Source organism: Dasypus novemcinctus, chromosome 12, assembly GCF_030445035.2.
Source record: "Dasypus novemcinctus isolate mDasNov1 chromosome 12, mDasNov1.1.hap2, whole genome shotgun sequence".
Lineage (NCBI taxonomy): Eukaryota > Metazoa > Chordata > Mammalia > Cingulata > Dasypodidae > Dasypus > Dasypus novemcinctus.
Genome location: NC_080684.1, coordinates 20,472,860 through 20,479,183, shown reverse-complemented (window position 1 = coordinate 20,479,183; position 6,324 = coordinate 20,472,860). Strand labels below are relative to the sequence as shown.

Below are 6,324 nucleotides of genomic sequence, written 5' to 3'. Positions count from 1 at the left end.
GATACAAACCATTATACATTTTGTCAAAACATATAGAATAGTGCAGTGCAAGGTGTAAACCATAATGTAAACTATACAACACGCTTGGTAGAAATGAACTGACATGTGTTCATCAATTTTAACTATTGAAAGATGTTGTTAATGCAGAAAGTGTGGGAGAAATAGGGGTGAGGTATATGGAATCCCCTACATTTTTGATGTGACATTTATGTAATTTAAAACGTCTTTCAAAGTAAAGAAAAAAAGAAAACATTAGGATAGGGATTTATCTTTGACCAGGATAGTGTTTCACATGGGGGACTTGTTCTGGTTGTTGGTCCCTTGATGATGGAACTCCTGAGAAAATTCAGCATTGTGTACAAGAGCTATGCACTTTCTCTGTGTAAGTCATATTTCCCAAAAAAGAAATCAAAATGAATCTGTTGAAACTCTCCTCGGAAAATCAGTAACAGTCATTTCAAAGAACCCAGCTCTAGTCAATGACTGGGGAAAATATATGATCCCTGATTCTACACATTAGTTGAGAGTGATCTATAAATTTATTCAATTAATATCTCAATATATAGAGTTCCAGGAAGATGGCATCAAAGTAGGCAGGCAGGGCACATCTCTCTCACAAAACAATGGAAAATGTCCAAAACCTGTCCGTGGGACCTGCTTTGGGGGTCAGCTGACCAGGACAGTGCTACACAACTTCAAGGTGGGAAAGGGACAGAAGAAGGAAGAGTCCAAAACATCAAATGTAACTTATCAAACCCTTACATTGGCTGGGGAGGGCTCCCACCCCCCACCCTCAAGATATTAAGCTGGATTAAAACCCTTGGCTCAGCTGCTGACTGACAGAGGAAAAGATGTCTTCCTTCCTGCTATCTGTTTTAAGGGAAATTGGAAGGGGATTCGGGGGTTTCTTTTCAATGAATTTGGCCAGGAGCGCCCACTTTGAATCTCCTCTCCGGTGAGACCAGAAATCCTGGCCCAGAGGTGTAAAGAAACATCTCCATTGACAGGCGTTTGGATGAGCGCCACCTGCTGGTTATACTGGAAATTGAGCAGAGAAAAACTGCTTTTAGGTCTCTTAACTCAATGCCTGGGAGAAAATCCATGCCCCATTAGTGAGAGGCTGGTCTGATTCTGAACACTTAACCTGGGCAATTTTAAAGACTTAGACTAAGTTGAACCAAATATCAAAGAAATGCTATGAGATGCTATGCTGTGAAAAAAAAACAACGGACAAGAGAGAAATTGGCCCTCAGAGCAAACTCACCAACTTATTCAGATGCCCAGACATCAGCAAAAAATTCAAGCCATACTAGGAAACAGGAAGAGGTGGCCCAGCCAAAGGAACAAACCAAATATCCTGCAGAGACACAGGATTTAAGACAATTATTGTAATTACACAAATCTAAATGAATTTTTAAAATTGTAAGAAAATATGACTAAAGAGATAAAGAATATTAAAAAGACACTGGGTACACATAAAGAACAAATGCAAAGCCTGCAAAGAAAAGTATGAGAACTAATGGGAATGGAAGACATGATGGAGGAGATTAAAAATACATTAGAGCTCTTTCTAGGCTGGCGCTCCACCAGAAAAAGGCCATGTTCGGTTCAAGCATAAAGGTTGTGAGGCCCAATGGTGAAAAGCCAGATGAATGTGAGCCTGGCATTTCTCAGGCTCTACTTGAGCTGGAGATGAATTCAAACCTAAAGACTCAGTTAAGTGAGCTGAATAGAACAGCAGCCAAGGAAAATGAAGTTGGTGATGGTCAGAAGGCTATTATAATCCTTGTTCCCATTCCTCAACTGACCTCTTTCTAGAAAATCCAAGTCTGGCTACTAAGTGAATTGGGGAAAAAGTTCAGTGGAAAGCATGTTGTCTTTATTGCTCAGAGAATTCTGCCTAAGCCAACTGGAAAAAGCTGTACAAAAATATAAGCAAAAATGTCCCAGGAAACATACACTGGTGCATAATGCAATCCTTGAAAACTTGGTCTTCCCAAGTGAAATTGTGGTCAAGAGAATCCATGTAAAACTGGGATGTGGCTAATAAAGGCTCATTTGGACAGAGCAGAGCAGAACAATGCAGAAAACAAGGTTGAAACATTTTCTGGTATGTATAAGCCAAGGATGTTAACTTTGAATTTCTAGAGTTTCAGTTGTAAGCCTAAATGACTAAATAAAGTATCAATCTCTGTTTTCATGTCTTCACAATTTTTTTCAAAATTCCACAGACATGAATGTACTTAGCTATCGACATTATTAATAGCTTCCCATGAAGGCTGAAAGACCTAAGTTTTTTACACAGAGAGAAGACATGGAAGAAAGAAACTGAATAATTTGAGCATTAAAAGCTTGAAGTTTGGGCTGGAAGCTGAGTGCATGTGAAGATATATTTTTATCTAGTGATGTTGTAATAGGTTTTATCATATGAAATTGCCAAAAATGGTCGAATATTGTCACTTAAACTTCAGTGCTCTGTGGTGTGGGTAAACAAAAGTTGGTTAGAAAGGAATGAATGAATTCTTGGGCTGATAAAGGCAGGAAAGCACAAAAGCTAAAGATTTCAAGGATAATGCAAACCAAGGATGATGCTTACATTCTATTTGTATTACCTTAAGAGATAGAGAGGACAGGTTTCAGAGGTATCCAGAAACAGGCCAAGAAAACTGGATGATATAAACAGTTTTTTCCAACTGTAAAATATGGTGTTAAAGTAAGGTTTTATTCATTGAATTTTTATATGAAAATTATTTTAAGTTTTTTATTTTTTGGACAAATCAATTTTAGTGATACTTATTAATAAAGCATATAACTCATCCAAAGTATACATACATTCTTATTAGGTCTTAAATGGACTTTTAAAAAGTGAAATATAAGTACATTTAAATAAATTTCAATATATTCTAAGTGTTGTGTAAGCTTGGTGGGTAATTTATGTTATTACTTAGTTTTCCAATCCATGGAATTGCATGAGAGGAAAGCTCTGAAGTTAGGACTCTGGAGCAAAATTTAGGTGGCCTTAGTTGCTCCAGGTTCTGCCTTAGTAGTTGAATAGTGCAACCAATGTCTTTTAATTGATTTTGATTTGCTTCGTACCAAGTGACTTTCAAGTAGTGCTAAGCCTTAGAGTGACCTTGTAAAGTCTGCCTTCCTGTTTAGATAAGGAGAAGAAACATTCTTAGAGATGTCAGCCTCATATATCTTGTTTTACATCAAATCAGCCTTAAATGTGGAATAGCTCATTTTATTCTAGTTGACCTGGAAGGTGAAACTGGTATTACCCCATTCTACAAATAAGGGTCATGCTTGATAAGATTTGGACCTTTGACTCAAAATTCTAATGTTATTTTAGAGGCCATATTATATGGTAATTAAAGCACATCATATATTCTTAAAACTTTGGAAGTGCTTTTCTTGTTATCCTTACACATTTTTAGCTGAGACCTTAGTAGATGAGTGAATGAGTGAAGAAAACCTCTCCCTTAATCTAGCAGTCACAAAGAGTTTATTTTTTTTAAACATTATAGTATCCAATTTACCCTTTTCTCATCTCCACTGTCTACCCTATTTTACTCCCTGTAATTTTAGCCATGACTGTGAAATTTACTTTTCACAAACTCAGTGGCTCTCAGTCTCTAGAGTAAAGTACGATTTATTTGGTTTAGGTCAGGGTGATCTGAAAAGCCCTTCCCCCCAGCACAAAGCCATCTTTGTTGTTTCGTGACAATCTGCATTTTTTTGGTGTCTTCCCAGTAGACTTTCTGTTTTACCTGTCATTTTCTCTCAATACTTAACATGCATTTGGTGTTCAGAAAATACTAGATGAACATAATGAAGGAAAATTCAGCATTTGTTGCCATAAACATGGACAGTGCTCTGATGTGCTATAGATAGGTGCATATTTTTACTTGAACATAATCCTAAGAAAACAGTACTTTGGGATGGCCACTCAGTCTGAGTTTTCTTACTGATAAAATGAGATTTTATTATCTACTTCACACCTAAAGATATATACAGAATTCTTTATCAAAAGGTAATTGGGGAGTGAATGTATCTCGGTGGCTGAATGCCTGCTCCCCATGTACTAGGTCTTGGGTTCATTCCCTGATCCCTCCTAAAAAAAACCAATTAGTGTCAGAAATTTTAAGTACGTGCTTCATTAACCTGCACTCATTAGAATAGTAACATGGGAGTTGTCAATGTTGGAAGCAGTGCTCTTCAAAGTCAGTAAATGATCCATTGTGGAGTAGGAAACTGATAGGATACTTCCTAAATTTTAAACTATAAAACATCAAATGAGTTGTATAGTTAGAGGAGTTGTTGACTGGAACAAATTCAGTCATGTTTTTCTCAGCTTATAAAATATTGCAGCTTACAAGCACCTGGTTATGATGATTTGTGAATTATATTAAGTGGCCAAATCTCAAGATTGGGAGTGTTTATGAAACTTGCAAGTATCACTCAGATTTATCGAGGTATTCTAGAACATTATACATTTTTCTTTTCAAAATATTCTGAGTTGAGCTTTTCTGTGATGCCAAGCAACCACTAGTATTATACCTTGTAGACTATAAAGTAAAATATCTGTCTCCTTGAAAAGATGAAATGAGAAAATAATTGCTTTTTGAAACTAATTTGTCCTAAGGAATGAGCCTATTTTTAAATAGCCATTGAGAAATGTTTCCATTGTTTTGTTATTTTGTTAGTAAAAGCAATGTGTCATCTATAAGCGCCTGGGTACTATAAAGAACTTGGCAAAAACAGAACATTCTAACCTGTTTAAAACTCCTATTAATATATGACTTTTAGTTTGGAGTCCATTAATATTTAGATATGCAACAAAATACATTAGAGGCACAGAAGAGGAGAATCGAATTGCTCAAAGACAGAATTAGTGATTTTGAAGGTAAAGAGCCTCTGAACTGGAAAAGACAGGAGAACCGAAAGAAAAGAAAATGGAAGAAATGGAACAGAGTCTCAGGGTATTGAATGACAATGTGAAATGCACAAACATATGCATTATCAATGTCCTAGAAGGGAAAGAAAATGGAAAAATGGCAGAAAGAATATTTGAGAAAATAATGTCTAAAAATTTCCCAACCCTATGAAAGACATAAATATCAATATCCAAGAAGGACAACACAACCCAAACAGAATAAATCTGAACAGACCTACACCGAATAACCTACTATTCATAATGAAAAATATCAGAGATTAAGACAGGATTCTGAAAGCATCAAGAGAAAAGCAAAGTATCACATACAAGGGAAACTCAATAAGATTAAGTGCCGACCCCACATCAGAAATCTTGGAGGAGAGAAGAAAGTGGTACAATGTATTTAAGGTATTGAAAGCAAAAAACTGCCATCAAGAAGTCCATATCTGGCGAAACTCAAAAATAAGGGTGAGTTCAGAGTCTTCACAGACAAATAAAAATTGAAATAGTGTGTTAGGAAAACACCAGAATTATAAGAGATGTTAAAGGAAGTATTGCAACCTGAAAATAAAAACAAGGGCAAAAGACTGGGAGAAGAGTATAGAAATGAAGATTATTGGGAAGAGTAAATTCAAGGGTAAAAAGGCAGACCATAGTAAGATATGACAAGAGAAAGCCAAAGACAAAGAATGAAATAAGTAATGCATTTACAGTAGTGTCATTGAGTGTTAATGTCCTGGACTCCCCATTCAAAAAACATAGACTGATAGAATGCATAATAAAAATATGAAACCTCTATATGCTACCTAGAAAAGGCTCACCTAAGACATAAAATACAACCAGGTTGAAAGTGAAATTTTGAAAAAAGATATTCCATGCAAATAGTAAGCAAAAAAAGATGGAGTAGCCATATTAATTCCAAACAAAATAACTTTTAAATACAAAAATGTTATAAGGGATGAAGAAGGTCATGATATATTAATAAATGGGGCAATTTACGAAGAAGAAATAGCTATAATAAATATTTATGCATCTAACCTGAGTGTGCCAAGATACATGAGGCAAAACTGGCAAAAATGAAGGGAGAAAAACATGTCACTACAATAATAGTTGGACACTTCAATACACCACTCTCAGTATTGGGTAGAACATCTGGACAGAGGATAAATAAACAGAGGGCTTGGATAATATGGTAAATGAACTGGACCTAACAGTTATCTATAGAGCATTGCACCCCAAAACAGCAGTATATACATTCTTTTCAAGAGCTCATTGATCATTCTCCAGGGCAGACCATATGTTGGATCACAAGAGAAGACTCAATAAATTCTAAAAGATTTAAATTATACGAAACACTTACTCTCATCATAACAGAATGAACCGGAAAT

At 35.8% G+C, this 6,324-nt stretch overlaps 1 pseudogene; it reads left to right on the top strand.

Moving 5' to 3' along the window:
- Window positions 1–1,599: 1,599 nt before the first annotated feature.
- Window positions 1,600–2,162, top strand: LOC101430293 (small ribosomal subunit protein eS7-like; annotated as a pseudogene).
- The last annotated feature ends 4,162 nt before the right edge of the window (window positions 2,163–6,324 follow it).